Source organism: Moschus berezovskii, chromosome 4 (genome assembly GCF_049115385.1).
Source record: "Moschus berezovskii isolate FMDL1 chromosome 4, NW_MosBer_1.0, whole genome shotgun sequence".
NCBI classification, from domain to species: Eukaryota; Metazoa; Chordata; class Mammalia; order Artiodactyla; family Moschidae; genus Moschus; species Moschus berezovskii.
The window spans coordinates 59,076,296-59,086,715 of record NC_142463.1 but is presented as its reverse complement, the minus strand read 5'-3'; the positions used below and the strand labels follow the sequence as shown (position 1 = coordinate 59,086,715).

General features: G+C 37.1%; 1 long non-coding RNA gene across 1 annotated transcript in view; it reads right to left on the bottom strand.

The window, feature by feature from the left end:
• Positions 1 to 4,608: 4,608 nt before the first annotated feature.
• The window catches only part of LOC148778056 (uncharacterized), a 73,228-nt gene continuing 67,416 nt past the window's right edge, over positions 4,609 to 10,420 (bottom strand). The window contains exons 3-4 of the long non-coding RNA XR_016037204.1: positions 6,426 to 6,512; positions 4,609 to 4,907 (exon numbers count right to left, since the gene is read on the bottom strand). This is a non-coding gene — a long non-coding RNA (uncharacterized LOC148778056). The remainder of the gene's footprint in view (positions 4,908 to 6,425; positions 6,513 to 10,420) is intronic.

Genomic DNA, 10,420 nt, shown 5'->3' with positions numbered 1-10,420 from the left:
TTGGTATCTCCACATGAAAATTTATTACATAAAGTCATTTTTTTTTCTTTAAAGCACAAAGGGGCAAAATCATATTTGATATGGGATGAGGTGATTTTAAGTGCTATAGGATGTTTCTCAAAGGATTGGAAACATTTAAAATTTCTGAAGTAGACTTCCCTATAAATTTTAACTGTCTTCAGAGCTTAATACCTGAAAAATTTTTAATGGGGAGCATTTTCTTAGAATAAAATACACAAATATATTTAAGATGCCTCTATTTAGCTGAAAATATAATGTGAATATAATAATTTTCATGTAGAAACAATAGTAATTAAGTTTCTTTTATATACAATATGGTTTTAATGAATCACCTTATTCAAAATATTTTATCAAACAGACAAAAGCATTATCTCAGATAAAATTAGGATTATTTTCTGTTAACAGTAAGCATTGTATTATTTTGTAAAAGGCAAAAAGAAAAAAAAAATCCCTCCAGGAATGATTTAATAGTTTTGTATTTTATAAAGTTTTATATCATTTCTTTAAAATTCTGGGTCAATGCCAAGGTTCAATTTCTACTATACTAGTTGTATTCCATAAAAAAGGTAAAAATCAATTAAAGTCATATATTCTAGAAAAGCATCTAAATGTATGGAAACATTATTAAGTCAAAGCCTTTTTTGTTTTTTCTGGCAGTTCTCCTCCAAATTGTGTCCAAACCACTTTGCTTCACTGTAGAATAAAGGAAGCTGTATGTTTTCTTTTCTTGGCAGGTGAAGGTAGAACTAATACAGGGAGGAACATTTTTGGTAGTGTATGGGGCGCTACGGAAACTGGCTAACTGATGACATCACCCTGTAAAGAAGAAACTCTCAAGGCTATTCCACTGGCTCTGGAAATCAGTACAAGCTGCTATCCAATTTGCAATACCTCAGAACCAGAAAGCTTAGTGATAATAAAAAATTAATAAATAAAAAAATATCTAGTCCTGATACCAAAGGTAGTCTAGTGCTTACATGTGCTTCATGAAAATTAATGGTCAAGTTCAATGATGCTTTGTTTTATGTGACTTGTTTTTTTGCTATGCCTTTTCTGGGCCAAAGAGGTTTTTTTTCCCCCATGTCCATAGGAAATATAAATTGGTTTAGTCTAGCTTTACTTTGCTCATGGAAGAAAAAAAAAAGTATACATGCCCTTTCAAATGAGCCAATCACTTCGGAATAAGGTCATCCATTCATTCAGCTGAAGCAAGATTGCTTTTAGAAGCAGAACAATAGCCCTGTATAGAGAGGCTTGCATTTTGCCAGAAGTAGACTATATTTGAATGCTTTGTGCAAAATCCTTTAACCTTAATTCAAACAAAAAATAACCCAGGAAATGTTGCATGGTGCCAAGTGGCTACTAGCCGTAGACAGCTAATGTGTATGTGTGTATTTATACACACATATATTTGTATTTTTAGGTATATGTAAAGGTATATGTATACATGTATATATACACATAATGCATGGGAGCTTCCCCCATGGCTCACTCGCAGAGAAACTGCATGCAATACAGGAGACACAGGAGACACAGGTTCAATCCCTGGGTCAGAAAAATCCCCAGAAAGAAGAGGCAACTCACTTCATCTTCTTGCTGGGAAATCCCATGGACAGAGAAGCCTGGTGAACTACAATCAATGGGGTGGCAAAGAGTAGGACACAACTGAGTGACTGAGTATGCAAATACACAATATGTATACACACATTTTTTGTATCTCTGATGTGTCTAGCTTGACAGAAAAATAAACATGCCTTTCTATCACCATATTTAGCTGCATGTAATTAAATATACTGTAGCATTTGCTTAAAGGGGAAAACTTAGGAATTTTCTATTTAGGAACTTTCCTTTGGTGAGTCCTTGGAGTATTGATTCAAGGGAAAATGATAGCCCAAAATGAAAATGTATTAATGATAATTTTAGTTCTGTTGCCAAATATTTTCTTTATTGAATATCCAAATATAAACTTGTGAGGAAACTGTCTCCATTTATTCTTTTTTCTCTCTCTCTATATATAGAGAGAAATGGACTGGTTTCTCTCTATATATATCGTTATCTTTCTCTGTATCTGTCTCTCCTTCACAAATACATACACATATTCCTACAAGATTAATTTTCTTTTACTCCTTTTCTCTTTATTCAGAGCAAAGGCCAACCATTTGTTTAATAGATATATGTATATGCATATACATGTGTATATTTATATAATATATGATATAATAAGGGAAATATATGAATCTGATTTTCTCAGAGGAAGGACATTTATCTTATAGATATTTTATAATAATAGAGAAAGTTTTGTAAAAGAAATATGCCTAAAGAGGAATAGAAAAGTAAGCATGAGCGTCTCAAGATGGGCATGTGGAGATATCAGTAAATACATTTCATGTGTAGGAAAGTACATCCAGTGGGATAAAGGGATGCAAAATAATGGTTGATGGGAAAGTGGAAGCACAGAGGTGGTGAACAGACTGTCAGCCGTTCAGTATTACAGGAATGTAAAATATGAAGAAAAGACGTTAAAGACAGATGTTGAAATCATTAGGGATTGAATGGTAAAGGTCTTTGTATGCCATTGATGTAATTTCGGCTTTATTTATACATGACAGAGAGTCATTAAACGGTATTAAACAATGGGTTGACATCTCCAGATGTACACTTAGATCAGTCTCTCCAGCAGAATATGGTTGATAGAAGGAAAAGTGGACAAGGAGAAATATTAAAGCCTTAACTATGAAATTGGCAATTAAGGTGGAGATAGCTAAACTTAAGAGATATTAAGGACACAAAACTATTCAGATTTGGTAAATGATTAGATGGAAGAAAGGAAAGACCAATTAAAAATTATTTCCTCGATACAAAATCACTGAAGATGGTGATAGCAGTCATGAAATTAAAAGATGCTTACTCCTTGGAAGGAAAGTTTTGACCAACCTAGATAGCATATTAAAGAGCAGAGACATTACTTTGCCAACCAAGGTCTGTCTAGTCAAGGCTATGGTTTTTCCAGTGGTCATGTATGGATGTGAGAGTTGGACTGTGAAGAAAGTTGAGCGCCAAAGAATTGATGCTTTTCAACTGTGGTGTTGGAGAAGACTCTTGAGAGTCTCTTGGACTGCAAGGAGATCCAACCAGGCCATTCTAAAGGAGATCAGTCCTGGGTGTTCATTGGAAGGACTGATGCTAGAGCTGAAACTCCAATACTTTGGCCACCTCATGGGACGAGTTGACTCATTGGAAAAGACCCTGATGCTGGGAGGGATTGGGGGCAGGAGGAGAAGGGGACGACAGAGGATAAGATGGCTGGATGGCATCACCGACTCGATGGACATGAGTTTGTGTAAACTCCAGGAGCTGGTGATGGACAGGGAGGCCTGGAGTGCTGCGATTCATGGGTTTGCAAAGAGTCAGACATGACTGAGCAACTGAACTGAACAGGCTTGTATATAGAAACTGGTGACACCAAAATAAGAGAGGTATGAGGAAGAATGGGGCTGGGCAAGAAGAGTTGCCAGACATTTGAATTTGACAGAAAGATTATCAGTTGACATTATATGGCCCACCAGAACTCAGGAGAAAGTTACTGGTAGGAGAATGCATAGATCATAGGCATTAAGACTAGGATCATCTTGGGAAAACACGTAACGTAGACAGAGTAGAGCCTACGGATGAACCACTTGGGGAAAAACAACACATAAAGGTTGATAAAAGGAGAGGAGAGATAGAAATAATCAAAGAAGTAGAAGGATGAAGAGAGCCTTATTTGATAAAATGCAGTGGGCTTCCCTGATGGCTCAGTTGATAAAAAATCCACCTGCAATGTGGGAGACCTGGGTTCGATCCCTGGCTTGGGAAGATCTCCTGGAGAAGGCAAAGGCTACCCACTCCAGTATTCTGTAGAATTCCATGGACTATTCCATAGGGTTGCAAAGAGTCGACATGACTGAACTACTTTCACTTTAATGTGTGGGAGGCTTTGAAGAATCATAGATTTGAAAAGAATTAACTAAATTTTATCAAAGAATTTAACAATATAAATAAACTTTAAATATATGAAAATATTTTTATATTATTTGATTTTAAAGGAAGATTCAGTAAGTTCAGTTCAGTTCAGTTTAGTCACTCAGTCGTGTCCAACTCTTTGCGACCCCATGAATCACAGCACGCCAGGCCTCCCTGTCCATCACCAACTCCCGGAGTTCACTCAAACTCATGTCCATCCAGTCGGTGATGCCATCCAGCCATCTCATCCTCTGTCGTCCCCATCTCCTCCTGCCCCCAATCCCTCCCAGCATCAGTGTTTTCCAGTGAGCCAACTTGTCGCATGAGGTGGTCAAAGTATTGGAGTTTCAGCTTTAGCATCAGTCCTTCCAATGAACACCCAGGACTGATCTCCTCTAGAATGGACTGGTTGGATCTCCTTGCAGTCCAAGGGACTCTCAAGAGTCTTCTCCAACACCACAGTTCAAAAGCATCAATTCTTCGGCGCTCAGTTGTCTTCACAGTCCAACTCTCACATCCATACATGACCACGGGAAAAATCATTGCCTTGACTAGACGGACCTTTGTTGGCAAAGTAATGTCTCTGCGTTTTAATACACTGTCCAGGTTGGTAATAACCTTCCTTCCAAGGAGTAAGCGTCTTTTAATTTCATGGCTGCAATCAGCATCTGCAGTGATTTTGGAGCCCCCAGAAATAAAGTCTGACACTGTTTCCACTGTTTCCCCATCTATTTCCCATGAAGGGATGGGACCAGATGCCATGATCTTTGTTTTCTGAATGTTGAGCTTCAAGCCAACCTTTTCACTCTCCTCTTTCACTTTCATCAAGAGGCTTTTGAGTTCCTCTTCACTTTCTGCCATAAGGGTGGTGTCATCAGGCAAATCTATAGCACAAGTGTGAAATTCAGGTTAATACAAAGTATTTTTATATTAAATCAAAGGCTAGAGACTTTAATAGATTGATAGAGAAATATCTTTTTGGTGTGTATTAAACAGTAAGTGATCCTGGGCTAGTTAAAAGGATAATGACAGCAACAGTTAAGCAAGAAAATTGGTTGAAAATGTAATATCTGTATAATATAAGTCCTGCATTTAATTTTACTATCTTTTGTTTTACTACTCTCTGGTGACAGTGGTTTTGTAGGATTTCTGGCATGTTCCTATAAATATTTGTTCACTGAAACTGCTTCTTTGAATAAATGTGATTTTAAAAAGAACAGATCTTGCTGATTAGATTTACTATTTGTCTGGAGCCATGCTTATCATGTCCAGGTGATTTTCTTTTTTTTTAATTTTAATTTTTTTTTTAGTTTATTTATTTTAGTTGGAGGCTAATTATAATATTGTAGTGTTTTTTGAATTTCCTAGCAAAGAACTTATGAGGCGATGACGGTGTTTGAGATTCTTTCTGGCTGCATGACATACTCTTAAATATGATTGTAATCAGTTCATTTTTTATTCAAAACTTGGAAAACATGGGAAGTTTATGATGACTAAAAGAGACAGCCTCTAAAGATTTCCATAGATATTTTCAAAAGGAAGTTGTGAAAATATCTGTTGAAAAGCAACATACAATCCTTATTCAAAAAAGAAGGAAATTCACTGGAGTTGTAGAGAATAGAAAGAAACTATGATTCAAGAACCTAAGGCGAGTCACTTTAATATACATTAATAGACACATTTAACCTTTAAAACCATTCTTTAAGATAGTTCACTCCATTTGCCAATGAAGAAACCAAACCTGGAAAATCAGGTAATATGTTGAAAATCAGATAGTTTAGTCAGAAATGTCATTCAAAGCTAAATGACCCAAAGTCAATGATATGACTTGAAATCAAACAGATTTCAAGTACGGTTGAATAAGTGCAAAAGTTGAATCAAGGCAGTAAAATGTAAATGCTGTAACCAGGCTGTATATATTGTGGTCATCAAATGAAGATTTTTCAGTGCCATGAAGAGATGTGTTTTACGTCACAAAGCTGGATTCTCTCACTTCCTTTGATACAAGAAAGAAGAAAAAACATTTGATTTTCTTTAATCTTGATAGAAATAAACATAACAGAAGTGGAGATAATCATGATGTAAAGAGGAAGGGTGGCATATGCAACTAATTGCTTTTATCCAGTTTGAAGGAGAGTATAAGTTATTTACTGTAAGTGAACAGAAGTACAAATAAAAATAGCATTCATAAATTCCATTAATTAATTTTCCTATACATGTTAAATTTTTTCCTCCTCTGCTCTCCATGTCACCAGTCCTGGCTTTAGCTTCCACCTTGGTTCAGTTTGACTTACTGTCTACACCACCACTGTTTCTTCCAATTCATGATTTGCTCCCTCTCTTCTGGCTTGACCCTGTTTAACTGACCACACACAAATGGACTCTTTGTTCAAATTTTGTACCCGTCTTGGTAGAATGTTTCAGTGGGAAGCCCAGTTAGTCTTGGTTCGGTGTACTTTCCACCAGAGTGCCAACCTCAGGTGAATCAACTGCAAGGTAGAATGGAGAAAGAAATAGAAGCAAATAAATGCAGGGAATAATGGGTTATTTCAATTCAAGTCTTAGGTGAGTCACAGATTTGAAATATTTATTCAGTTCAGTTCAGTTCAGTTCAGTCGCTCAGTCGTGTCCGACTCTTAGCGACCCCATGAACCACAGCACGCCAGGCCTCACTGTCCATCACCAACTCCCGGAGTTCACTCAAACTCATGTCCATTGAGTCGGTGATGCCATCCAGCCACCTCATTCTCTGTCGTCCCCGTCTCCTCCTACCCCCAATCGCTCCCAGCATCAGAGTCTTTTCCAGTGAGTCAACTCGTCGCATGAGGTGGCCAAAGTATTGGAGTTTCAGCTTTAGCATCAGTCCTTCCAATGAACACCCAGGATTGATCTCCTCTAGAATGGACTGGTTGGATCTCCTTGCAGTCCAAGGGACTCTCAACAGTCTTCTCCAGCACCACAGTTCAAAAGCATCAATTCTTCGGCGGTCAGCTTTCTTCACAGTCCAACTCTCACATCCATACATGACCACGGGAAAAACCATAGCCTTGACTAGACGGATCGTGGTTGGCAAATTAATGTCTCTGCTTTTGAATATGCTATCTAGGCTGGTCATAACTTTCCTTCCAAGGAGTAAGCGTCTTTTAATTTCCTGGCTGCAATCAGCATCCGCAGTGATTTTGGAGCCCAAAAAATTAAAGTCTGACACTGTTTCGACTGTTTCCCCATCTATTTCCCATGAAGTGATGGGACCAGATGCCATGATCTTCGTTTTCTGAATGTTAATCTTCAAGCCAACCTTTTCACTCTCCTCTTTCACTTTCATCAAGAGGCCTTTGAGTTCCTCTTCACTTTCTGCCGTAAGGGTGGTGTCATCTGCATATCTGAGGTTACTGATATTTCTCCTGGCAATCTTGATTCCAGCTTGTGCTTCTTCCAGCCCAGCGTTCCTCATGATGTACTCTGCATATAAGTTAAATAAGCAGGGTGACAATATACAACCTTAACGTACTCCTTTTCCTATTTGGAACCAGTCTGTTGTTCCATGTCCAGTTCTAACTGTTGCTTCCTGACCTGCATACAGGTTTCTCAAGAGGCAGGTCAGGTGGTCTGGTATTCCCATCTCTTTCAGAATGTTCCACAGTTTATTGTGATCCACACAGTCAAAGGCCTTGGCATAGTCAATGAAGCAGAAATAGATGTTTTTCTGGAACTCTCTTGCTTTCTCCATAATCCAGCGGATGTTGGCAATTTGATCTCTGGTGCCTCTGCCTTTTCTAAAACCTGCTTGAACATCTGGGAGTTCACGATTCACATATTGCTAAAGCCTAGCTTAGAGAATTTTGAGCATGACTTTACTAGTGTGTGAGATGAGTGCAATTGTGCGGTAGTTTGAGCATTCTTTGGCATTGCCTTTCTTTGGGATTGGAATGAAGACTGATCTTTTCCTGTCCTGTGCCCATTGCTGAGTTTTCCAAATTTGCTGGCATATTGAGTTCAGCACTTTCACAGCATCATCTTTCAGGATTTTAAATAGCTCAGTTGGAATTCCATCACCTCCACTAGCTTTGTTTGTAGTGATACTCTCTAAGGCCCACTTGACTTCACATTCCAAGATGTCTGGTTCCAGGTGAATGATCATGCCATCGTGATTATCTTCGTCATGAAGATCTTTTTTGTACAGTTGTTCTGTGTATTCTTGCCACCTCTTCTTAATATCTTCTGCTTCTGTTAGGTCCATACCATTTCTGTCCTTTATCGAGCCCATTTTGCATGAAATGTTCCCTTGATATCTCTAATTTTCTTGAAAAGATCTCTTGTTTTTCCTATTCTGTTGTTTTCCTCTATTTCTTTGCATTGATCGCTGAGTGTTCTATTGTTCTGTACTCCAGAGGTCGTGAAAAATTCTGGGGACTGATTACAACAGTACTGTTTAGAATTTTGCAGTTTTTACCAATTGTTTCACTCTTCTTTTCTCATAGTAATAAAGATAATAAACGGTATATTTTTAATTTTTTGAGCACTCAATTGTTTTATTCTATTTTTTGTTAAGAAAGATTAGGTCTGAACAGTAAAGTTAAACATCCACATTTGCCAATTTAATCATCCTACACTTGGGTTCATCACATTAAAAATGATCAATTTTCTCTCTTTAGAATCTTTTATATCTTTACCTTTTTGTTCACTTAGTAAGTTTATTTTTAGTTTCAGATAGACCTATGAAGAGCTACATTTGGAAAATGGGAATAGGTCAAAATATAAATGATGAGTTTCCACTCTAGTTTAAATAAAAGAAGGCATGATCCTGGACTAAGGCAAAACCATAAAATAATAAAAATAAAAAATTTCAAGGCTCTTTCTTCCTTTGTCCTACAGTCTGATTTTCTGTTGACTTTTCAAGTGAGAGGAAAAAGAGAACTGAAATAATAATTGATGTAGAACAAAAATGGAAAAATAAGTAAAAGCATAGCAGAGACAAGTGCTGAGAAATGACTTATATTCTCTATAGACACAGAATGTAAAGATTATTCACTATCATAAAGAAACTAAGTATTCAATAACATTAAATGCTCTTAGAAAAGTCATTGTGATGCAGTTTAACTGAAGTGTGTAACTTCATATTAAAAATAGGAATGCAGTAATGAAGCAGACACTTATACAAGAGTCTTAATAAAATACCACGGAATAAGTATTTGTAGACTTCCACTATTAGACTTTTGTTTCCTTGGCACAACATATAGACATTAATATATCTTCCAATATGTATTTCAAAAAAGTCTCTTGACTTGGCAAGTAAGAAAGTTACCTCTCTGAATTGAGAAAAATAAAACACAACTTTTCTACAATTGTTTCTATATAGAGATAACATTTAAGTGATTTGATTAGTTAGCAGTATACCGGACAACTTTTGCCATTTTATTTGACCAAATGAACCAATGATTTAGGTTTAGGTTAAGATAGCTTTGTGATCTCTCTTCTGACTGCTCTTAGGTGAGAGTTCTACATAGTTGGTAGTTCTGCATTCTGCCCAGAGAGAGGGTAATTATGCCCTATAACACTTTGTTTTTTAATTGTCAGACTTTATGGAAAATCAGTTATGTATAGACATCTCTAGAGAAAAAACTATCCAGCTGGATTATCATAGGATTGACTCATTAATAACCTAATTTGAATAATGACAGAGTTACTCTTTAGCATGCTTGACTGTCGCAAAGGGATTATTGAAATATCACAGAAAGGTTCTTATTTCTAAGATTAAATCGAAGTTTCCTACTCGACATTTATGATTGTCAGGAATACTACACAGCACCAAATTTTGTCTTTTTATGTAATGTATTTTTCAAGTCAATATTACATCCACATACTTAAATGACTTAGTATATTTTGGCTTAATAAATCATTAGCAATATTCTAAAGGAGATCAATCCTGGGTGTTCATTGGAAGGACTGATGCTAAAGCTGAAACTCCAATACTTTGGCCACCTCATGCGATGGGTTGACTCACTGGAAAAGACTCTGATGCTAGGAAAGGTTGGGGGCGGGAGGAGAAGGGGATGACAGAATGAGATGGCTGGATGGCATCACTGACTCTGTGGACATGAGTTTGAATGAACTCTGGGAGTTGGTGATGGACAGGGAGGCCTGGCGTGCTGTGATTCATGGGGTCGCGGAGAGTCGGACATGACTGAGCGACTGAACTGAACTGAACTGAAGTGCACATAGCAAATATGTAAATGCTGATAAGTGAAGGAAAGATGCACTATAGTGAATAAAATAAAGTGATATATATCTGTATTTGGGATAATCTAATAGGAAAAGTGGTGGAGAGGTCCTTTAGGTTGATAATCCCCAAACATAACAGGGTTACAATGATTAAAAAGTAGGAAACAACCTGTAT